Source organism: Manis javanica, chromosome 3 (genome assembly GCF_040802235.1).
Source record: "Manis javanica isolate MJ-LG chromosome 3, MJ_LKY, whole genome shotgun sequence".
NCBI lineage: Eukaryota > Metazoa > Chordata > Mammalia > Pholidota > Manidae > Manis > Manis javanica.
Window position 1 is genome coordinate 217,438,201 of NC_133158.1, and position 24,904 is coordinate 217,463,104.

The window sequence follows — 24,904 nt, forward strand, 5'->3', positions numbered from 1 at the left end:
CATGAAAAGATGCTCCACATCACTAATCATCAGGGAAATACAAATCACAATCACGATGAGACATCACCTCACACCTGTTACCGTGGCTGTCATCAAGAGAAACGAGAGAGAGAAGGGTCGGCAAGGGTGCAGAAGAAAGGGGACCCTGTGTACACTGGTGGGATCTTGAACTGGAGCAGCCACAAAGGAAAACATGAGGTTCCTCAAAAATTTAGAAATAGGGACTCTCTTGTCCCCTCCTGGCGTGAGCCGGGAGCTCTGTCCTTTCACTGTATCTCTAAATAAAAGCCTGTACCTTGCTCTCCAAAAAAAATAATTTAGAAATAGAAATACCATACGATTCAACAATTCAACCTCTGGGTATTTATCCACAAAAATGAAATCACTGCCTCTAAGAGATATCTGTGCTCCATGTTCATTATAGCATTGCTCCAAATACTCAAGACAGGGAAACAACCTATGCGTCCAGCAATAGATGAATGGATAAAGAAAATGTGTGTATATACAGTTAACCCTTGAACGACATGGGTTTTAACTGTATGGGTCCACTCACATGCAAATTTTTTTCAAAAAGTATACTGGAAAATATTTTGGAGATTTGTGACAACTTGAAACAAGATTTTCCATTCTCTGGCTCACTTTATTATAAGAATACAGTATATAATACATATCACATACAAAATATCTGTTAATTATTTAGGTTATCGGTAAGGTCAACAGTAGGCTGTTAGCAGTTAACTTTTGGGGGAGTCAAAAGTTATGTGCAGATTTCTGACTGCAAGGGGGGTCACCTCCCCTAATTCTAGCATTCTAAAAGGCTTAACTATATATATATAATAGAATATTATTCACCACAAAAGAAAGAAATCCTGCCATTTGCAACAACATGGATGGACCTTGAGGGCATTACATTAAGTGAATCAAGTCAGAGAAGGACAGACATCATATCATCTCACTTATATGTGGAACTGGAAAAACAAACAAACTTAGATGTGGGGGCGGGCGGCGAAGCGGGTGGAGGGGGTCACAGGGCACAAGTAAGTCCCAGGTTTGTGAGGCGCAGTGTGGCGACTACAGGCAATAAAACTGCTTTGTGTATGTGGAAGTTGCTGAGAGAGATCTTAGAAGTTCTCATCACAGAAAAAAGAACTGTAACTATGTGAGGTGATGGATATTAATAGACTGTGAAATCATTTTTCAATATTACATATATCAAATCACTTTGTTGTACACCTTAAACTAGTACTTTATGTCAATTAAATCTTAATAAAACTGGAAAAACCTAACATTTATTTTTAAATGTTACATAATAAACTTGTTTGCAAAAGAAACCCCATGTTAACTGATCTCTGCACTTCATGGTATTAAAGGTAAGATGAAGTTAAGGTGTATGTGAAAAAGAAGCAATTAAAGTAAGCCTCTTCCTTAAACAAGTATGCTTCCATGAATATCAATAGGGTTATTCGTTAATTTGCTGATTCTACCTGGTATTTGACCCATCTTTCATCTGGACACAGAACTACTTCTATGAGAAATAAGAGTAGGAAAAAAAAATGTTCAGAACCCCAAGTCCACACTGGTGTGAGGGTGCTGATGAAGTTCCCACCACACTCCAAGCGACTGATTAGAAACGAGCCAGCCTGGGGGCACAGAGCCGTGAGCACGCACCACAGTGGGTGTGAAGCCCTCCTGCGTGTGGGCTACGTGTGGCAGGCAGCGGCAGCAAGCCGCTCAGCTGTTCCTCGGTTCCCACTTTGATTCACTAACAAAATCAGATGATCACACGCTCATGGAAACACGGCGATGCGGAACGGCCCTCGGAGACAGGGAGAGAAGGGGGCCTGCCTGGGAAGTTCAGGAGCGTGGTCCTCACAGTGCCCACCAAGTTTATGCTCCTCAACCTAGCCTATACCTGAGCTTTCTTCTTCCAACCTTTATTTTTTTTCAAAGGAAAGCCAAACGCCTGAATCTCTTGCCCTTGGTAAAACTCAGTGTGGACTGTGGACGACCCTGGGTGCTTCCATGATGGGCCGGGCCTTGGCTGGCTAGTGGACCACACATGTATCAGTAATGCATCGTTACTGACTCTCTATAAAGAGCCCTGCCCTGTGCTCTGGGCGACACGGTGGCACTGCTGCAAGGCTGCAGGAGGGCAGATCAGAAGCTGGAGTGGTGGCAGTACTGAGGACAGAGACTGGGATGGCTGTGAGGGCAGAGAGGCCCAGAGGATGGCTGTGCAGGGAGAGGGGCCCAGAGGACAGCTGCCGGGGCAGAGAGGCCCAGAGGCAGAGACCGGCTTGCTGCATGCAGACTCAGTCTGAGTGAATGGAATTTTAGTGATTGACCTGCCACTGTGGAAATAAAGTTGGGTATAACCCTTCCACCCCAAAGAAATGTTTTACTGTCATTTTCTTTAGTTGCATTGAATCCACAGTGAACTAGCCTGGGCCTGAAACCCACTGCCAAGACAACTGGCATAGTCGGCAGGATTCATTGGTGACCAGGGATAAAGAACAGGTTGCCCTCACGGAAAGAGTGGTTCAGCAGCTGCATCTATGGACAGGGAGACACTCGAGTGTCCCCTGTGGACATGTGGTACTGGGAAGGGGTGGAGGACTGGGGTCCACTCCAAGAGAAGGAAATTTTGTTGCTGACAGTAATGGCATCACTACGAAGGACTGTGAAAATAGTAAAGGATGTAGCAGCCTGAGAGGAAGCCTCACGAGAAGGAACAGCAGCCTGAGGAGCGGCACGAGAAACAGCACGCAGGCTGCCAGGTGCTGTGGGGCAGGTGAAAAATGTAGTGGAGCCGTCAGCCCCAGAAATGGAGGAGCGGAGGTTTGACAAACAGGTTGGGGTGGAGGCTCTGCCGGTGCTGGAGGTGTCAGCCCCTCCTGGGTTGAGGCCCCAGCTGGTTGAAAGCTGGTGGAGGGCCAGCAGGACTCGGCAGCCGCGGGTTCCCCCAGGAGGGGTGCAGCCCCTCCCCAGGCTGCGGAGCACTCTATGCTCTGCTTCTATCCTCAGGCTCAAGCACAAAGGGAAATACCGTCTGCTTCTTGAAGGAGGAATGTAAAGGGCCCCAGGACCCAGATGTGGGCTGGTTTGAAAGGCAAGAGCAGACAGAAAGAAACTGGATGCCTGGAGCTGTGGCAACAACTGAGACCAGAGCAGCAGTTCCGGCCGCTGAGCACAAAGCAGAGGCAGAGAGTGGACAAGATCGGCCTGTGCATCTGCAAGACTTCCTGCTGGAGAGGCTGGGGAAGGTGGGTATTGTGAGGCCCACCCATGGTCCTTTTGGTGAACTCCTTTGAGTAGAACTGTTTGAATACAGCCAGAATGACTACTTGGTGGCAACTGATCTCCTTAGGTTTGAGGATTATTATAATTTGTTGTAATTTTTGTTATTTGTATATTATGGAAGCTGGTTACAATGCTCTAGCTTTCTTGCACAGGGACAACTGCAGAGGATTGAGGGCATACAGACTGAGGGGCGAGCACCCTGTAGGGGTGGAGTGTTGATAAAATGAGGGTTCCTGTAGCCAGGATTCTCAACTGGCCCTGGTCGCCTCGCTCACTTCACATGTGTGGGCAATACGTCAGTATTGACTTTACATAAAGACCCCTGCCCAGTGATCTGTGTGACACAGTGGCATGGATGCAAGGCTGCAGGAGGGCAGAGCAGAGGCTGGAGTGGTGGCAGCGCTGAGGACAGAGACTGGGACGGCTGTGCAGGCAGAGAGGCGCGGAGGACGACTGTGCAGGGAGAGGGGCCCAGAGGCAGACACCGGCTTGCTGCAAGCAGACTCACTCTGAGTGAACTGGATTTTAGTGATTGACCTGTCACTGTGGAAATAAAGTTGGGTATAACCCTTTCACCCCAAGAACATTTCTTTGGTCACATTGAATCCATAGTGAACTTGCCTGGGGCTGAAACCCATTGGCGAGACAAGAGCTCAAAGAGCTTCCCAGCCGGATCAGACCCTTCTGCCTCCTGGGAGTTGCATCCACACGCCTCCTCCTGACCTAGGATTTAAAGGTAATCGTTTCCTTCTCAGGAGCACAGGTTCTCACGTTAAGCTCCTGTGCGAAATTACTGGCTGAGTGTCCTCGATCACTTAGCTGCTCTGAGCCTGCTTCCTCATCTTTCCCGGGGGTTCTGCATAGAGCTCACTCCCAGGCCCTGAAGATAAAGCAAGTTATACATAGGATGTGTATATAGCAAACTTTCAATAAATGCCTGGACAGGCAAATGGACAGTCCTGGGAAAAATGGAACAGTCATCCTATTAATATTACATAAAGTCAAAGTCACATAATGAGATAAACTGATTTACAAAAGTAATAAAATTTGGGCATCACTGGGTGCCAGAGAGTACAAGATTAGATGGAATGCTCGATTTTTTCTTTTTATTAAGGTATCATTGATATACAATCTTATGAAGGTTTCACAAGAAAAACAATGTGGTTACTACATTCACCCTTATTATCTGGAATGCTCTATTTTAAAAAATCACTAATTGTAATGTAAAGCATGTACCTTCAAAGAGACCTAACAGCTACAAGTTAACCACACATTCTGCTGAACTTAGAGCATTCCCTCTCAACATTATCCCAAGTAAACAGTAAAGCATAGTTTAAATGATTTCTTTCCTCCTCAGAGCCCCTTCTCCGCAGACATCAGAGACTCGACCGTGGGAGCTGGGGAGGGGCACCTCATTAAATAAAAAGGCAAACAGCAGTGTAATTGTATTTACCACAGACCCAGGTGTGCTCAGCACAGAAGCACACGGCAGCTGTACAAGGAACTGGGCTGTTCCCTCCTGACCTGGGGGACTGTCCCCTGAACACTGTCATTGTAGGAACAGAGAAAACACATTTGTTAAAAATGAGCTTTAGTGGAAAAAATTCAGCTGGCACTCTCTTTTCCTCTCTGCCATCTTTACTATATATAGTTGGGAGTGGGGAGCTGGGATCTGACTGCTGGAGGCAGGCAGACTTGGGCCATTTCCTAGCCCCTGGGCCCAGGCGGCTGGCCTGCAGGGACAGCAGAGCTCAGGATGCAGAGGCCCAGTCCCACGGGCCAGCCTGCTGCGCTGCTGTTTCTCCCTGGATCTCGGACCTCCCACCTATAAAATGGGCACAAGGCCTGCTTCCGACCTAACTCACCAGGAGGTGCCTGTGGAATCTCAGAACATCTGGGAAACATTTTTTGGCTTAGTCAACTTTGCGTATTTTCCCCTGTATGTCCAACCAAGATTTATGCCAGAACTGGAATTCCAACATTTCAGTCTAAGGGTCCATCCTACCGTTCTTGTTCACCCAAGACCACTGCTTGTTCCCTGTGTTCCCCAGGGGCTGTGCTTGGCAAGGGCAGCGGCCTCCTGTCCTTCCCCACACTGCCTGGAGCTGAGCAGACAGCCTGGGAACGATGTGAGGCAGCTGCAGCTAGCATTTATTGGGCACCCAGTGAATGCAGACACTGTCCCATTTGGTGTGTCCACATAACGTTCCTCTCTCTCTCACATACAGGAAAGATCTCTCCAGCACGCCTTGTGGGGTGGCCCTGCTTCCCCTTTCTGTCCCTCAGGCTTCCCACCGGGAAACGGGGTGACAGGGCTGCAGCGGGGGTCAGGTGCAGGCAGCGCTCTGCACAGAGGGAGCCCTGGTAGCTGTTACCACCGGCTCCTCCGCCTTCAAAAGGCACTACCATGGCAGTGCCAGCACCCCGTCCTGCCTTCCTTCCTTCCTCCTGCACCGTGGCCTCCGTGTGCCCTGTGGCGAGCCTGCCCCACTGCGCATGGCCTCCGGTGACCCGCCGGCCAGCCCCGAGGGGGGCTCTCCTGTGCTCCTGGGGCAGGTCCCGCCTGCGCAGCCCCCGGGCTCACGCCGGTCCTATCCTGGCCCTGCGCTCCCCGCGCGGTTCCGCGGACGCCACATCGGCCAGAGGCCGCCTGGCTTCCCTGCGCTCACCTACGAAGTGACTTCGAGGCACCAGACTTTGAAGGCTGGCACTGCCACGGAGGAAACCCTCACACGTGGGAAAAGCTGGCAATTATGCCACGTAGAGGAAAAGGCCACGGCCAGGCGCCCAGGCAAGACCACTGCCACCTCGCCTCATTCCACGGCTAACTGGAGGCTGGGCTCCATGCCCTCCACGAAGCAATGGGGTCTTCTCTGTTTTTCCCAAAAATCCTAGAATTATGAAAACTGATTTTATTAATCCCAAAGGGTAAACATTTTTTGCAAAGCATAATAGTAAATTAATTATACCAAACACAGCTGAGGCAGAAGAAAAGGTGCTCTGCTCAAAATCCTACTATCCACAGATGTCAGCAAGTAAACGTAAATATCCTGAACATGGTATAGACAGATTCCCTGACACCCCAACCGGATCTGAAAGCCCACAGAGCAGATTAATTCAAATGATCATGGCTCACTACCAACTCACCCACCTACTACGAACTGCAGGGATGGCCTTTAATTATTCATTCTGCCTCCTCGCCCAGGAGCTCACACAACACGGTGCCAGTTGCCAGGGTCAGAGCTGGGAAGCCAGTGATGAACGAAATGAGCCAGCATTTGCTGCAGGGGACCAGCAGGCATGGTGTGGCCTGGAACGGAGGCACCGCCTCGGCCTTACAGCAGGGGCTTCCCTGCCAGGGGCGACGGGCTGCAGGGGCTCCCACGCTGGGTGCGGCCTGTCCTGGACCCACAGGGACTTCCATGCCAGGCGCGGCCTGTATTTCTCACTATGCAGTTCAGCTCGGCGTTCAGCTGTGCAGCGGTGCCAGCTGTCAGAGCCCTGAAGTTCCAGGCCAGCGGGCACCGGGTGCTCTGCTTGGCCCGTGCTTTGACCAGCCTCGAGGGGCACCTCATGCAGATGGGCAGGTGACTTCAAATCGACGGCGCTGTCAGCAAGGGCTGACTTGTCGGGACAAGGCTGGCATAAGCTTCACTGACATTGCCTACTGACTCCCTTTCTCTGCCCTAAAAAGCAATTATTGCTTCCTTTTCTCAGGCCGTGACATTTCCCGTGGACACAAAATGTGGTGGATAGCCTCAACATGGACTATTTTGCTAGGCGAGGCTATGATTTGGGTTTCCATTGTCACCTTTATGCTTATCCAGTGTGGATAAAGGAGTCATTGTTGTGTTATGTTTTGTTTTTTAACTTTTAGCATTAATGGTTTTTGATAGACTAGTTTTTAAAGTTGTAAGGTGTAAGTCCTTCAAAAGAAGCAGGTTTGGTATAAAAATGAGAAATCCATAGATTTTTTTCAATTTAACTCAAGACATTGGACAATTGTCCTATCAGCTTACCAGATGGTTTTCCCCTGCCTCTTCTGCTTTACCATGTGGTTCCCTTCCAACTGATGGGGATATGAGAGAGACGAATTCTGGGGACAGAGAAAGTCAGCGGTCTCCAGAGCAGAGAACACACGTAGGTGTGACTGGCGTGCCTGAAAGGCCCGGCAGAAGGGAGGAGAGGCCATGGTAACTGCGGTGAAGACCTCGAGAGACGCAGTGGGAAACAGCTGCTGCTGGCCAGGCAGACAGCCAGCCCGCAGCCTCCTGGCTCTCCGTGGGGCAAGGGCCAGATGGATTCCCACGAGTTTTCCTTGCCTGCCCACAGTTGCTAGGCACGGCGATCGGACTAGGGACACGCGCTGAACAGGAGCTCAGATGCATATTTTGAGTAACACTTGGCTATTCTGAGCCAAGCCCAAGACAGCACATTACAATGACAGGATTAGAAATGGAAGTGACAAAAGCACATCAACTTTTCCCCAGAATGGACTGGACTTCCCAGGCTTTTCAAATAGCTTTGAATGTAAAGAACTGTCCTCTTCTGGAGGACTTCCATTAGGTGGGTACTAGCACAATCCTAAACATGCCATATAAAAAATGCCATTCTATAGTCAGGAAAGAGCCTTCCTCCCATCTTCCGGGTTCTTGGTGGGGAATGGGGGTTGAAGTAAGGCAGTGGGTCCCTCCAGCAGCCAGGCTGCAGGAGGCAGGCAGGCCGGCTGTGGGCCTCGCAAGCGGCCCCCACTCAGGCTCTGGCGGGATGCTTCAGTCTCAGGAACCGGGAGGTGAAGTTTCCTGGCTCTACGGAGGGGCAAACGTCCTCTGCTTATCGTCAGAGCCCTTGTTTCTTGGTGTCCTTCAACTATGAGGGGAGATTAAGGGAGCTTACGGCTTTTTAAAATTAAGGATATTGAACAAATAGTTAGGAGTTCATTTATTATATTTTGTTACAAATTTCAGCGAATTCATCCATACGTGTACATAGTAAAAGAGAACAATCATGCCCAAGATCTCTTCGGGCTGGGCTGGTTCTTCGTGCTTATCTTACTGCTGCGCCTGACCCACTGAGCCCCAGGCTGTCCTCGTCTTCAAAAATGGGGCTGGTAACACCAGCTCACAGACTTCTTGTCAAGTTTAAGGATAAACTTGAGTTTAAAAGGATAGTTCACTGCAGACACAACTTAAGTGTGCAAGGATATGTGTAAAAGGATTAAGTTGAACCTGGCTTTCAAGAAATTTTAGTGTCCTTTCACTTTCCTCCAGTATTGATAAAACGTGAACATGAAGTTTGGTTTGTACTGAAATCTAAGGTCTCAAAACCCAGTAGAGATTTAATTCAGAGTTCTGAAAGCAGACATTGCATTCTCTGTGGGTGTGTCACGACAGAAGCCGTCATGGGCCAGAACACACCATCTTCCTTCTCCTCTTCCTCCCACACTGAGTAAGCCGAGCACTTCAGAAATCACCTTAAACATGTTCAGCTCTTCTCCTGCTGGAGTTTGTACAGTGAAGAAAACCTTAACCGGCCTCTAGCAAAGGGAACACACAAAACGTCCTGTGCATGCAGCCGACCGGGGTCCAGAGGAGCAGCACCGGCCAGCGCCTGGGGCCCAGAGCCCACCGCAGCCCCTCTGGCTGTTCCCCCCACCACCCCCCTCCCCGCAGCCTTGGTGGCAGAGGGGAGATAAAGCCGGAGGCCAACCACCACCGCCGAGGGGCTGGAACGGTGCCGTGTCCTGAGTGTGCAGTACGGGACCGAGTTGAGCTTCATGCTGGGGACTGAAGAGGCATGGTCTGCTTCAAGGAAACTCCCCACCCTCCACTGTCATGAGTACCCTTACGTCGCATTTTAGGGGAAAGTTTGTCTGCAGTGAACTACAAGTTAATCATACCACCAAAGAGTGTGGAGGAGGAATGTCTTGAAATTCCTTTTTGCCTGAAATAAGAGCTTCTAAGTGGCTTCTGACACTGTGTGGATAAAATGAGGGTTCCTGTGGCCAGGATTTTCACCTGACCCTGGTCGGCTAGCTCACTACACACACGTGTGGGCAATGCAGTGCTGACTCTATATAAAGAGCTCCGCCCAGTGCTCTGGGTGACACGGTGGCACGGCTGCAAGGCTGCAGGAGAGCAGAGCAGAGGCTGGAGTGGTGGCAGTGCCGAGAACAGAGACTGGGACGGCTGCAGGGGCAGAGGGGCCCAGAGGCAGAGAGAAGCTTACTGCACGCAGACTTGCTCTGAGTGGATGGGATTCTAGTGACTGACTTGCCACCATGGGAATGAAGTTGGGTATAACCCTTTCACCCCAAGAATGTTCTACTGTCATTTCTTCAGTCACATTGACTCCATAGTGAACTTGCCCGGGGCTGAAACCCACTGGCAGGACGCACTGATAAAAAGTTCAAGAATGAAATGCAGTCATAAAGCTGACTCTCCTCATTACTTTTCTAAAAACTGTGATTCAGGACAATTATTCAGCATGAAACACATTTTGTGAATCTAAGCCTTTCGACCATTTAAAGCTCAGGATTAAAGTATGTTCCTCACTGAAAGTGTGAAGCCCCCAGAACCTCAAATTAGCAGGGTCTTGAGTTTGACAGCCGTCCTGACTTGCTGCTTTCAGGATCATGTCCTCTCATGTATCGAGTGTGCTTATATTTTCCTCAGATTCTTTTATCATCACTGATGTGTGAGAAGACTGCTATTAAGAGAAAGAGAGAGAGGCTGGGACCGATGCTCTGCCATGACACACAGGCTCTGTAACAGGCCGCCTGGAGGGGCAGGTGGCAAAACCCCACGGGGACCTCTCCCGGGGGCTCCTGCGTCCCTACCATGCCTGCTCTCCCTTCATAACTGGTATTTAAAATTCATATAAGACAACTGCAAATTGTTTCACATCTTTCTCCCTCTTACAGAGGAAACTCTGATGATCAGATATTACTGGCACTGACATTGATGCCCTAAAGCTCATTTAGGATGGCAACTTTATGACAATCACCAGGTATTCACGGTCAGTTAAGCTACACAGATCAAACCGACTCTGTCAGCTCTCAGCCATCCAGGTTCTAAGAGTGAACACGAGGAAATGACCTGGACCCTCACTCTGACTGAAGTCGATCAACAGAGCACTTCCAGTAGTTTCTGTTCTGATCTTACATCTGAGGATGAACGTAGTGGAGTGCGGAGCGAGTGCAGAACTGAACAAGTGTACAAGTCCGTATTCCCGTATCTGAGAGGGCAGGGAGTCTGCTGGGACAGTGAGCACGGGAGCGGGGGTGGGGGGGGGCCTGGGAACGGCCGCCCGCAGACAGCTGCCCTGGTGCGTCAGGAAGCCCCATCCCGTCCCCGCGCTCTCGGAGGCCAGCTGACAGGCAGGGGGCCTGGGAGGGCCACGGCGGACGCCAGAGCCCTGGTGGCTGCACTCGCCTTGGTGAAGGTGATCTGGAAACGAAGTAGCCAAAAGGCCGCAGGAAGGGGAGAGAGGCAAGGGAGAGAGCAGGGACCCCAGACACGTGTCTGCTCTGGGATCATGAGGGAGGCGGAAGCCTCGTCCCTCAGACCGCAGCAGTCTGGGGTCGGCGACGCACCTCGGAGAGTCTTTGACCAGCAACTCTGAAGAAGGTGTGCTGAATAAATCGCTGCCATCGCTGCTTAAGACAGGCTCCTCCCGAGCCCTCTGGAGGCATACACTATGCTAATAATTAAAATCACGGCTTTACTTCCAACCAACACTTTCTTAGCCTTGACTAGTTGAGTTCTTTATAGGAATACACTTTTCTTTAAAAAGAATCTTACTTTGGGGTCTTTTAAATTCAAAACAACCTGCCTTGTGGGTAATCAAAATCAGAGGATGTTCTTGAAAAAAGAACAAAGGTATGAGTAATAGGTGGTAAGTAGGGCCTAGAGTTCCTTTCTAAGCATCTAGAAAGACTTCTCAAACTACACAGTCATACAGGAAATATTTGGACCGATTTGCAAACGCATCCCTCCCAGGAAGAGCTGTGTGCATGCTGCGCAGGGCACTCGGTGCGACTGGACGGGCCTTCTGCTCGCAGCGTCCCGCTCCACCCCGCTGAGCCGCGGCCTTCTCCCCCTGCTCCCACTTCTCAGGCCGCTCTGCTGCCAGGGCCCGTCAGGCCCTAGGGCCCCACTGCTCTGAGCTCTGTGTCAGCTCACCAGGGGCACACCTATCGCCTGTCCCTCAGTCTGGCTGCTGGGCTCTCTCGCCCTGGCCTGGCCCAGCACCTGCCCACGCCCCTTATTCATTGGGGACCCTGGGACGTGGGCCACCCTGAAGGATCTGGATCTGTTGCTGGCTTTTCAAGTGTGTGGGAAGGTTTTCAAGTGTGTCACACCCCCACAGTGACCTCGGAACCCGTCCCTTATTCCTGAGAAGTCGGCAGGGAGGTGGGTTGGCTGTGAGACATTAGTTCAACTTCCTGCTATACACCTTTTCCAGCTCGCATATTCGAACTAATCTTAGAGCAAAACCAGAATTCCACAGGTTAAAGGACTCCCCGGACATCACAGGGTCTTGTATACTGGGATGTGATGGCTTTGACCAAAAAGCTTAAAGGATAAACAATGATCTCAAAGGATAGTTGTAAGAATTAGTAAGACTGCATATAAAAATACTTTGAAAATTAACAGTATCATTAAATATTTACTGACTAAATGAATAAAGCAATTTATGTGAATTGGCTGTAGAGCAAGCAGAGCAATCTTCATTTTCAGGTATATTCAATCATGATTGCTAATCTTTAGAGGTGATCTAGTCATTGTTTCCTGGAGGAATTCTGGCCTAAATCAAAACAGAAAACCCCACAGAGCTCTCTGACAAAGCCCTTGTATCTGCACAGGCAGGGACCCTGCTCTCCTCGTGGGGAATGACTCACAGGAAATGTGCCCCGACAAAGCCTTGCTCCCCCGGGCAGCAGGTGCACACCTCCGCCCTGCGCCGTCCTGGAAGCCTGCTGAAGCACAAGTACTTGACTCCTTTCCACTTTCAGGGACGTTCTTGGTAGAGGTTCTGTGAGGCTGTGGGGCTGCAATTATTTGTGAGGCGATGTGAGGGGCGCCCACGCACTGGCAAGGTGTGGTAGATCTGGCAGGGAAGGCAATTCCCCGAACATTGTTTCCAGCCCAGGAAATGTCTCAGGTGGCCTGGGAGGGATAAGCTGCTGCCAGTTTTCAGGCACGGGCTTGCTACCCTCGGGTGACATCATCAGACTGGATTCCTCACTCTGTGCTCCACAGAGACCTAGACCTCTGCCTTCAGTCAGCCTCCATTTCTCTCCAACACTCATGCGATGCCCAGCACAGCTCTAAAAACCTAATATGGAAGGCCTCTGATTCAAGTGGTGACTCTCCCTGGCCATAAAATAGCAAAAGCATTTACTGATGTGCACTTCAAAACCACCATGTAATGGGAAGGCTTCTGAGAGCATTGTTGTCACCTGGAACAACGGGCTGTAACCATGACTGCAGCGTCAGGCTGACAGGACTCTCAGAGGACGTACGTCCCACACTGGTTTATCCAGGAACTAGGAACTGAGATCACTGAAAATCAAACGTAAATTTACAATGCTCTTTTAAACTGTAAGCTTTTCTCTAACTTGAGCTAAACAGAGAAGATAAACTCTTTACCAGGTGGAACCTGTAATTTTTACAAGGTTGACTTTCTCCTATTACCTTAGCTTAGGGGTCACACTGATTCATTAACTATCCCATGTTTCTCAAATGACAGTATATCCAAAGGACATTATCTCTTGAAATATAAATTAGCATAAAGAGCTCCAAAACGTCACCAGAAGTCTATTATTTATGTTACATGGCCCACTATGGTAAACCTTACTGCATTCAAAATTCATTTGGGCAAATTGTCATGCTTAGAAGCTAGAGTTAGATGACATCACATATTTCCTTGGTCTTTGATGCCATGATATATGCATACCACACATTTGTTTAATCATCTCTATCATCATTTTTTGGGTAATGGACACTTGGAATTTTTGTGAAGCTTTTGTTTCTAATAGTTTTGTTGATTATGCAGATTTATAATTTGAACTAGAATATGGCACTTACTGATGTCTGAGATACATCTTACAATTTATCCAAGACTAGGGAATCATATTCCATAAGGTCATCAACCACTTAGGAGTTTTAACCAAACACTGCAGGAGAGAATGAACAGAAGCTGAAGACAAGGGGGCCAGACAGAATTGGACGCGGGTGCCTTTATTCCCTCCTCGCATGGCACTGGAGTAATGAAGCTTTTCTCAGACAGTCCCTTTGCTTTACGAGGCCGGCAGAGGCCCCGTCTGCGTTGTCTGGGAGAAGACAGCTGGCTGTGACAGCCCGAGCTGGAACTGTCAGAAGACAGACTTGGGATTATGGCCATTTCCTTACCTCGACAATAAAAGGCGGCAACAGAAAGCGACAGGCCTGCAAGTCATGGGTGCATTTCTAAACTTCAGTTAAGGAGTCTACACCACAATGCAGAGAGAACACCAGGGGTGAGCTAACCTTGCCAAAGACCCACAGGTCCAGGCATACCTTGTGGTTTCTCAATACTTTAACCTTTAACCTGACTGCTGAGAGCCAGAACACTATCAGTATTTCCTGATTACAATTTTAGTTGAATGCTTATTGCCAGTCAAAGTGATTTTTTAATGAAAGTGGCTGAAGGGGTGTTGTATCTGAAACCAGAACTGAAGCACAGTGATGAAAGGGTGGGCTGATTATCTCAAAGTCAGAAGAGAAGCCAAAAACCATTACAAAAAACAGGATCATACCCAAGATTCAGGGCAGAGCGAACTGTACAACCAACTTTTGCTTTGAGTTATTTAATCTGCATCATATTCTTTTACTGATTATTATGCAAGGTAATTACTCCGTGAATGCTACATAATTATTCTGCTTATTTAAAGCACACAAACCAGCAACAGTTGCACTACGCAGGATGTGAAATCACTGGTGTCGGGTAATGCTGAAATCTGCCCTCATGGACGGAGGTAGAAGGCTACGGTTAACCAGGCCAGAGCAAGCATTTGGGTCCAATTCAACTGTCCTGCTCTTTCACTTTCAGATTTCTATTTGGCTTCATGAGTAGACAAAACAAAATGTTAGGATTAGAAACAAAATAGACACTAGGAAGACTGAGCTCCCAGGTCCCTGTCGTTGCTCTGGCCAGGCTGCAGGCACTGCTGTGGACAGCATGCTCAAACGGTCTGTCATGGACAGTGGTGACACGTGAGCAGAGATGGAGCGCATCTGGATCCACTCTCCTAGGGAGTGCCTAAAATAGTTTTAAAAATCCACAGGCCACCTTCCATATAAATACATCCACATATTTATAGTCATGAAGACAAGTAGAAATTGAGGCCTTACCAAAAAAACCCACAAATCTTTCTGACCCCAGGTTTGAATTACTTCCTGGTGGTTGTACTGGGACATAGTCTGCTGCAGTGTCCTCTCAGCCGGTGGGCCTGCAGACCCCCGCTCGGTCACATGACAGGGTCCTTACTCCACCTTCAAATTCTAAGCACCAAGTTTTCTCCTTTGCAAAGTCATCTTCCTACCAAGGTTTTAGTTACATCCTGTGGTGATAATTCCCAAACTGCTGACTTCCACACTGACATCTTCCCAGCACATCAGGCCCAGCTACCTGAGTGCCTCCTGGACACCTCTGCTGGGACCGCACAAAGGCAAATGTGCCTTCCCTCAGCGCTGCGCCACCTCTAGCCCCCCTCTCAAGACGGCAGCCTATCCACCCGCCAGCCGGCAGGACAATGGGCACGCCACTCCTTACCCTTCACATGCCATCAGCACCCGGCAGCCAACAGCATGCTCCCCTGTCCCCAGAATCCAACTACTTCACTCAGATCCTTTAAGTCAGCTGAGACCACCAGTGTCTACTACCTGCTTTGCTCTGACCATCTCCCAGCTGACTGCCTAGAGCCCCAGGGGTGTGCTGACCAACCAGGGGGCACCAGACAGAAGCAGCAGGCATGGTCCATGGGAGATGGGATTTACAGTCACTGGGGGTAACACAGAAGAGCATACAATTAAAGCCTTCTTCTAGTCTCACAAAACCCAGTTTTACTATTAGAGATGAATTCAGTGAAATGATTGGGAATGGGATAAGCTGGCATACGAGTGCTGCGTTAGGGACCGTGTCTTAGGCATCTCCTCAAACTTCCCTCAGACTCCCTCCCAGCTGAGGACCGGCCACGCTGGACCAACGGGCAGGTGGCAAGGGGCTCGCACAGCTCCCGCCGCTGGGGCACACCACTTGCAGACCTGGCTGGACTCCAGGGCCAGGGGATCCATCTCCACTCTCGGCTGGAGTTCTCTAGGGCTCCAGAGCAGCTGCCTCTGGAAAGGTCCCGCCCGTATTTCTTGTTGGAGGAACCCCCAGTCCCTTGCTGGAGTAGCTCCCCTGACTGATGAAGAGGCCCCTCTCAAAGGCGCACGCAGAAGAGTGGCTGCCACGGTGGAGCACCTGGCCCCAGGGTCTCCCAGACCCCTCACCCACTGCATTGTCCCCAACCAGGCAGGCCTCGCGCGCCTCCCGGGTCTAAACACACACTGTTAGCCGCCTGTGGTTTGTCTCCTTCCACTAGAAAACGAGCTCCAGGAGGGCAAGGGTTTTGTGAATTGTCTGTTTGCCCATTTAGTTCCTTGCCTGATCCCTGAGTTCGACCAGTGCCCAGGTCATTGCTCAACAGTATTTGCTGAATTAAGGAGGTCCCTGCCCTGCAATTTCTGATCTGTGTAACTACAGGCAAATTTCATTTTTAAGATGGTCACACCCACAGCACTTTCTACATGGGACTGTGGTGAGGACTAAGTGCCCTACACAGTGTCAAACATTTCAGCGTGCACATTTTCCAGCATCACATGAGTGCTCAACAAATGGATTTTATATATGGTTATTTAGAATGGAATAATTACACATCAGCATCCTTATTTACCTAAGTCTTATCCAGTCCCAAATAGGGACTTTTTTGGGCATTTAGCGGAATGGCATCAAAAAGAAAAAGTCTGTAGACTTCCTTGGCCTCTACTATTAAAGAGTCTATTTAATTTCTAACCTGCCTTTAAAAATAATTACCCCACAACTGAGCAGTGCAGATGTCTGATCTCGGTTCTACAGTACAAATCATGGTGAGTAATAATGCCAACTGCCAGGCTGCTCCACGCACGGGCCATGCAGACAGGCCTTGGAGCCGCTGACAGCTGGGCCTCACTCCCGCCCGGACGCTGTGGGCTCCTCCCGTCCCTCTCCCCTCCGCCACCACAAAGCCAGTCACTGCCGGGAACCCCTCGCCACAGCTCTGTGCTCCAGGGTAGGGTCTGGAAGTGCATCTTTCCGTACCTTCAGTTTCCCTCCAGGGTTTCAGTGGAAAAAGAGAAGGCAGGGTCCACTTTGCCATTGTTGTTGGGCGTAAAAACCTTAAAATCCAGCTGGAGTTTTGAGTGCATTTTCCCACAAAAACCATGTCATAAACAATGGCATGGTTCTACGGCACTATTAATAACGCAGAATACTTCAGCTATGATTTCTGGCTGGCCTGGGAACTTGACCATGAAGTGTGACGTGGTTCCAGTCACAACGTCTGCCTGATCAGACTTCCCAGTAGCCAACTTACAAACCACATCCCGAATCCAACCCACCCAGAAGCTGAGGGCTGCTAGTCCTCAGCAGGGCTGACAACTTCACACAGGTGTCACAGATACCACAGAGGGTGGGATCAAACTCGAGAGTCTCATGTATGGTGCTCGGGGCACTTCCCTCCTATCTGGGGAGCCTGACCCCGGCTCTGTATTGCCAGGGGTGGCAGGCCTCCCGCACAGAGCCCTGCCCGAACTCAGCGTGCTGAGAATGTAGCGGCCCGGCTGGGCCTGGCTGGGGACAGCCGCCAACATGCTTCTCTCCCTCGGTCGAGCCTTGGAGTCTCCTCTTTTGGTTTTGTGTGTTTCCTGTCTTCTTATGAACCTATTTTTAACACTTCTTTATGGAAAAAATAAGTAAAGCTCCGCCAGTAGAAACCAAAGAATGGTTATTTGCTCATTTCTTCGGGCTGGCACACCTTGTCTGCAAACGGCAGCTTCTTCCTCTGGAGGAAATCTTGCCCACCAAATAAGCCGTTATTAGCCTTCCAGAAGTTCATGCCAAAATGTAAATCACCACCCTCGCTTCCCGCAGTGGGGAAGCTGCGGCAACCGAGCCAATGCACATTCAGTGGGAGATTCAGGTCTGACACTGACCAGCCCACATGTCCAGTGCGTGTCCCTGTGGTCATTATCTGAAACACACAGGGAAGGGAGGCCCACCTAACCGGAATGGCTTATGTCACCTGGCAGAGCTAACCCTGACGCATGCACCAGAGAGGCAGTTAGATCTATTGCTCAGGGAGAAAGCTGTGCCTTTAGCAGCAGGCGGGGCTGGACAGAAAGCTGTACCTGCCATGAGTTCGAATGGTGCTCTGACTCCCTGCCATCCTGGGGAGTCCTGCTCCATGTACCCCCATGCCTTTCCTACAGGAATAGGCTATGGCTTTACTGCAACAAAATCTCCTTGGCTGGAACCTTCCTTATCTACAATCTCTAATTCTTTATCTTTCAGCAAAATCGGACACAGAGCTTCCCTGGGGAAAATGAAAAAAGTCCCTTGAGTGAGTGCAATCTCCCAGGGATTTTCTAGAGCCAAAACCTTGGGACACAGAACTGGGAAGAGCTGAGTGCCTCCGTTTATCTCTATGATCCTGTACAAAATCCTTGTCTTTCCAATACCTTTCTTTCAAATCTAGTAGAGTTCCATTTTTTGTTCTGTGTCTCAAAAGTATATCATCAGAATGAGCTAATACATATAATGTATTATATGGGAACACTTTCAAAGAAGGGTTTAGGGCTCTTTAAATTTACCTTAATCATGAAAGTGTTTATTTAATGTCTACCCCTTCTTCCCATTTACTTGAAGATATTGAATAGTAGACAATTTTAGAAGTATAGCGAACTTTTGATTACTCTGTTTATGTCTTCTGAAATAAATGATGAAAAAGTAGGATATATTTTGGTATGAAATTATTTATGTGGAAATATACACAAAAGGGAACACAATGTCTAACATGGAGGGTGGGGAATCATCAACTGTTTGAACAGATTAATAACTTCCTCTTGAAATAATGAGTTTATTACCTTGCATATGGACTCTGATAATTTCCAGGAAATGCTTTAGATTTCTGTAATATATAGCTGTTTCAATTAGAGTACAAGGTTTACTCTAGCCTACCAAAAAAAGAGTATCTTGGTGAAAAAAAACAACTATTCTGAAAAGTAGTACAAACACTACAGCTCTTCTACAGAGAAGACAGCAAAACTTTAAAGATCAACCACAAGGCAGTGTAGTACGTGACACATTCAACTTTTATTCTGTTATCATAAATAAAGATTTTAAAGGTCAACTCAAAACTAGATCCCACAAGACAGGCTGAAGCACACCAGGGCTGCTATAACTAGGAATCTATCTATCGTTTGCTAGGTCAATGCCCTCACCGGGGCCAGAGTGGTCATTTGGTTATTACACCACTTAAAGCAGGTAGCTGGACCATACCAGCTGTCAGAATTTTATGATTTATGGTTCCAACAGTCACAAAAATGTAAAGCTACATTACAAACCACCTACCCATCCTCTTCACTCAGAGCATCACGGTCTCACACAGCCACAGAGATGGCTGGGATGTTGGCATGTTTTGTAGTACCTAGTTTCTTATTAAAGGATGTGGTGTGGGCACTGGGCAACCCATCCACTCCTGATTTTAAAGAGAAAAAAGTAGAATGAATATCAAATGCATTCTATTTCATGTAAAATAAATAAAAAATAAAGCTTAGGAATCAGTTGAAAAAAAATCTATTGATTATATAGTTTGTACCTATTTGCCATACATTTGTTGTTCAAGGACGTACTTGCTGCTTTACTGTCCTCGCCCTTAGGGTCTAACTTAACTACTGAGCCCTTGCACCGCCTACTCTCCGACATCACTACTAACGGACTAGGAGAACAAAATGCACGCAAACCTCTTACCCCTGAATCAAAGTCTGCCACATCCAGAGGAAAAGGACACCCCCTTTCCTCGGGGACATTAAAAGCTAGTAAGAAAAGCTGACGCCTCTGAACCCTGAGCTCCACAAGCACCCCAACCCAGCGCCCCGGACAATAGCCAGTCCTCAGCGGCAGCTACGGAGACGGTCCGACGGGAGCCTTCAGGGCACAAGCCAGACCGTGGCCTCAACATCGGGGCGCGCCTGCTGGGCCGGGAGCTGGGCGCGGGCGGGAGGCGGGAGCGGAGCTTCCCGAGCGCGGGGCCCCGGAGCTGCCGTCCGAGCGCTCGGCTCAGCCCGCGGCCGCCTCTCCGGGCCTCCCTCCGAGGCGCGTGGCCGAGTCCCAGCCGCAGCCCGCTGCCCCCGCCCCCGCCCTCGGACGGGGTCCCGGGCGCCTGCCCGGCCCGCCGGGGGCCCAGGGAAGGGTCGCAGCGCCGAGGGCGCAGGCCAGGCGGGCGGACCCACCTCCCCGCCGCCCCCGGCAGGGGCCCCGGCCGCGTGCCGGATCCGGGCACCCGGGCCGCGCGGGATCCCGAGTAGGGACCCGGGCCCCCGGGCCCTCCCCAGGGCGCCGCGCCTACCTCGCTCCGAGCCGCGGGACCGACTCCGGGCGCTGCGCGCTGTGCGCTCCGGGCGGCGGGCGGCGGCCTAAATACCGGCCCGCGCCCTTCAAAGTAAGAGTCCCGCGGGCCCGGCCCCGCCCCCCGCGACGCGCCCCCCTCACCCGCCCGGGTTCCCCGCGGTCCGCCCGCTCCGGCCGCGCCCCTCCCCCTCGCCCGCCGCGCTCACCACCCCCTGCGCCCTCACCAACGCTGCGCCCCCTACGCCCTGCCCGTCGCGCCCCTTACCCCCTGCGCCCCCTCCCTACCCCACGCCGCCCCCACTAACCCCCTGCCCGTCGCGCTCTCCACCCCCTGCGCCCCCTCCCTACCCCACGCCGCACACCCCCACCCCCCTGCCCGCCGCGCCCTCCACCCCCTGCGCCCCCGCCCTACCCCATGCTGCGCCGCCTCCCCCCCTGCCCGCCGCACCTCCGACCCCCTGCGCCCCCTCTCTACCCCACGCCGCCCCCACTAACCCCCTTCCCCCCGCGCCCCCGCCCCACAATCACTTCTCGCCTGTTTCTCCTACCGATGCAGGCTCCTTGGCCACTGAGACCAAGTCCCTTCTACACACGATAAACTGTCAGTTAACACGAATGAATGCATCTTAGTACCTGACATTTCCTGTGCCAGGACCTTTCTGTAAGCCGGTCACCAAGTAAATGCCAAAAAATGCCAACTAGATCGGAATAGCCAGTGGTCCATGTGTTTAAACGGTCTAGTAATTTTATCCCTACCTTCATTATTAAGCAATGAGGTTCCTAGGTTCACAGCCCTGTGGCACTCTGAAATATCTTTGATTTTTAAATGTAAAATGTCTATAAAATACTCAAATGAACCAAAAGGGGATGTCTCCTGTAGCTACAAACACTGTTAACAGCCTAGTCTTCTCTTACAGACCTGTGTACGGGTAAACACAAAACACAGATCAGATCATCATTTACATGTGATTCTGTAACCTAGCTTTTTTAACCTAAATATACTATAGTCATCTTTCTAGGCATAATACAAGCATTATCATCTTTTCTGTTTTTGAGAGGGTAATTGGTAAAAAAAAAAAAAAAATCAGTATTTCCTGGTCTGACTTTGCCTTTCTTTGCTTCCTGTTGGTCCATTCCCGTGCCCAGTGACCATTAGAGCAGCAACGGCTCGCTCGGTATACCAGGCTTCTTGCTGGGGGTTCCGGATGCGAGCTGTGACCAGGTGGTCTGTGCCGATAACTGCCAACTCCCAAGCCTTCTTTATTATTTCCACAATAATGGGATTAATTTGATGAATTTTGAAGTTACAGTTCTGTCATTTTATGATTAAGGAGCTCATTTTCAAGAAGCACACATAGAATAAAACAGATATGCTTAAGTTACTTCCACTTCAGGGTTTACCTGCCCAGGGAGGGTGTGCAGGGTGGGAGGGATAGGGAGCGCTGTTGAACTTCAAGAAAACGTCATCGGTGTCCTACAGCAGGACGGCAAAGCAAGCATGAGCCCTTAGATCCGCCATCTCTGCCTTATTCCTGCCACAGGAGCCCATCGGCAGCATTCATGGACCAGCTTTCATTTCTCAGTCCAGGAGGACTTACGGAACTGGTACAGAACACTGAGTATTTTAATGCTTTCAACTTTTAAAGTTTTTATGCATGATGTGTGGGAGGCCTGGACACAGCTATCATTTCAGCAAGGCCCAAATTATGAAAACCGTTATCAGCAGAAGCACGGACAGGCATTTCTGTCAAGCTTGAGAAAGAACACTCTATCCTCGTGTGCACATTGAAGATTCTGATCAGCAACCTTCTCTTAGGTTAATTTTTTCTTCATTTTCCCTTAGCTAAAACTTAAGAGCCCTACGGTTTTAAGGAAAGATGAAAGGGGTGGAGAACAAATACACACTCCCCTTTGCCTTCACTGGGGGCTGTGCTCCCGGGATCCCCTCTGGCCTCTGCAGAAGGGTGCGGCCCTCAGGACTTAGAGCCTTGGCTTCTAGCCCTCCCTTTAGTGTGCTTTGGCTATGGCTTCAAACATGCAATCTGAATTCGAGATGAAGTACTTTGCTCAACTGTCCAGTTGTTTGAGGAGGAGCTATGGGATAAGGCAGTCCTGCACTCACTTCTTTCCTCTTGTTTTCATATCCTCTCTCACAGATGAACAGAGTGAAACAGGCATGGCTCAGAACTAAAAGAACAACGAAGGGCAACTAAAAACCAAATAATGTCACTGAACAGACTGGATCTTAGCAGTGAGACGAGAGACGAAACCATAGACAGAGCTGTCACTGCGGGCCAGTACTGCATAGCACCTACCTCAGAAGTGCTCAGTGTCGCTGTAGCTGATAAGATGGGTAGTGTTAGTGAATCAAATACATGCCTTCTCACCAAAGGTCCTTTAGAAAAATTATCGCAAGTCTACATTGCCCAACTATGTTTTTCTAACACATAAATTAAAGCCAAAATCTGTATTTTCACTCCTCCTATTTACATGTAGCAGTCAAAGAATGTTAGTATATCTTCAGGTATTTTGCTTAAAATAACATTTTACTGAAAATGACCCAAAACTGGATTTTTCAGAAGAGTCCTGACTCCTGGTTGGCCCATTTTCTGTGGAGGCATTTGTTGTGTTTCCTTGGAGTGACTGATGGTGCACATAAGAGATATTCTGATGTCAGTTCAGCATAAGGATCATTTTCCATTTATTTCTGGTGCTTTGATACTATTTCAAAAACTTGCTGATTTATCTTTTGCTGTATTTTTAAAAGGTACAAAATCTTGGCTGAATGGCCCATTTCTTCTACTATAGACCTTACTTTTGTGAGTGTTCCCAGCCACATTCAGCAAATGAGAATAAGACTGGGAAAATAGCAGAGCAATTACTGATATTAGTTCTAACTAATATTATTTTTGGGCAAGTGTTTTTGAGAGTAGAATACTTAAGATCAGCTCTTTCTTGTTCTATCATTTTTTAAATGAGCACCTTTAGAAAATCTTGGACCATTCTGATTTTGGACTCTGTGATTAATTGTAGCATTTTATATGGAATATTTGTTTCCATGTCAACAACTACCAAATTACTTTAATGAAAGTGAGAAACCATAAAAATAAATGTATGTCTATCCAAGCAGCTAAGTCCTGTGCATGACACCATCATAAATACAGGCTACTGGGGGGGAGGTACAGGGCAGACCTCCAAGGACTATTGATTCTTTGATCATAAAAACAAATAAATATGTTTCATCGGCCAAGATAACTACCTGGCTCTTTGGTCTGTAGATAACTTTTTATTAAGAGTGGGGAGAAAGAACAGGGAAAAGAAATGGGGCTGTTTGTACTTGGGCAAAGCGACTGGGACCCAGAGGACATAAATACAGCATGAGAGGGAACAGGACAGCCTGAAGGTCTGCCCTTGTGGAATGTAAAGAAAGCTCCTGAATTGTAAACAGAAGACTGAGCTGGTGAGAACAAAGCAAGCCTTGAACCTCCAAAACCACCGCAGAGCCACGGAATCCAGGGAGTGGGGCCTGAGGGGACCATCTAGTGGAACGGTGTCCGGAAAAGACCATGACTTTGGAGCTGGACAGGCTGGGTCAGTCTGAGGCTATTTTCTGTGACCTTAAACCCGCAGGTTCTGTTTTCTCATCTGTGAACTGGAGGCAAAGGCCTTTCCTTTGCATGGCTGTGCAGCCTCCAACGCAGTGTTTGCCCCATAGCAGGTAACGGCTGGCCTCCTCCCCCTTTCATGTGTACGTTCAGTGCCTCAGGAATTTTTTGTTCAAGACACAGTATTTCATTAGGATCAGAGTAGGAAATAAGCATCCGAACTTTACTTTTGCTGGTACTGTGCTGCTCGCTTCACGTGCATTATTCTTTGTATCTGACTACACACCGCACCAGGGAGGAGCAATGACATAAACTGTCAGCTCCAGAGAATATAAATTTGGAAAAATATTTATGGAGAGCCCATTAACAATCTCAGGACACTAAGATCTCCATTAGTAAGCCAGTCTTTTATTATTGCAAAGTTTTATTGTGCACAATGTCTTTTCACCTTAAGTATTAAATAATCTTCTAAACATGTCCTGCTACATCCGCAGAAGAATCTGACTCATTCCTGAGTGTTCTTTACCAAGTCAGATGAGTTATGCTGGCTCTGACAGAATCATCCACAGATACCACGTGGATTACCGAACAGGCAGAGTTAAAAGCAGGAATTTGCCTTTTTATGTGACTCTCCTGACTAAATGGCGAAATACTGTTATCAGTTCACTGGTTAGTTTAACTTTATCTTGCATAAGAAATATCCTTAATCTGTGTCTAACAGATATACTGGCAGTAATAGACAAATATGATGTCATCGGTTTGGGGTTACACATTTTTACATTGTATGAATCCTTATAGCAATTCATGAAGTCACGGGAGAGACAACAGGTACCTGTCCAGCCGGCTCTCTTACCTCTACCACTCCTGACAGGGTACCAGGGCCACGGCCGCACCTCATACAGACATCTGAGGAAGGGTGCTTCGGAAACCCACAGAACTGGCATCGTTCTACAGCCGCCCCCACATTTAGGGGGTCAGACCCCCCCCCCGGCATTTGAGCCACGACGGGGCTGCTCTTCAGGATGACGGCTTCTATGCAAATGGAGGCACGACCGAGCAGCACACAGACAGGGACCAGGCTGACAGGACGCAGAGGGGCAGGCCTGCTGTCCCTTAGCCTGTCACCTGCCCCCTTCCAGCTCCTTCCTCCTAAACCTGAGCATTCATTCCCTTGAATTAATAAACTGATCTCTGGTTCAAATTAATGGGATTATATTCCCTGATGTACTTGATGTTCCTCATTAGGGAAACACAGAGATCTGCTTGAGTGCTGAGTATAGATGCTCAACTACTAAGAGAATCAC

At 49.1% G+C, this 24,904-nt stretch overlaps 1 protein-coding gene across 8 annotated transcripts in view; it reads right to left on the reverse strand.

Moving 5' to 3' along the window:
* The window catches only part of PALLD (palladin, cytoskeletal associated protein), a 310,939-nt gene that overhangs the window by 48,456 nt on the left and 237,579 nt on the right, over positions 1-24,904 (reverse strand). Inside the window, exon 1 of one of the 8 annotated variants that reach the window (XM_036998823.2) lies at positions 19,994-20,050. The exons of 6 other annotated variants lie outside the window; for them this stretch is intronic. The gene's annotated coding sequence lies outside the window, so the exon portion shown is untranslated. Of the gene's footprint in view, positions 1-19,993; positions 20,051-24,904 lie in introns of those variants that run through there. One more of the 8 variants, XM_036998824.2, reaches the window with a different exon arrangement.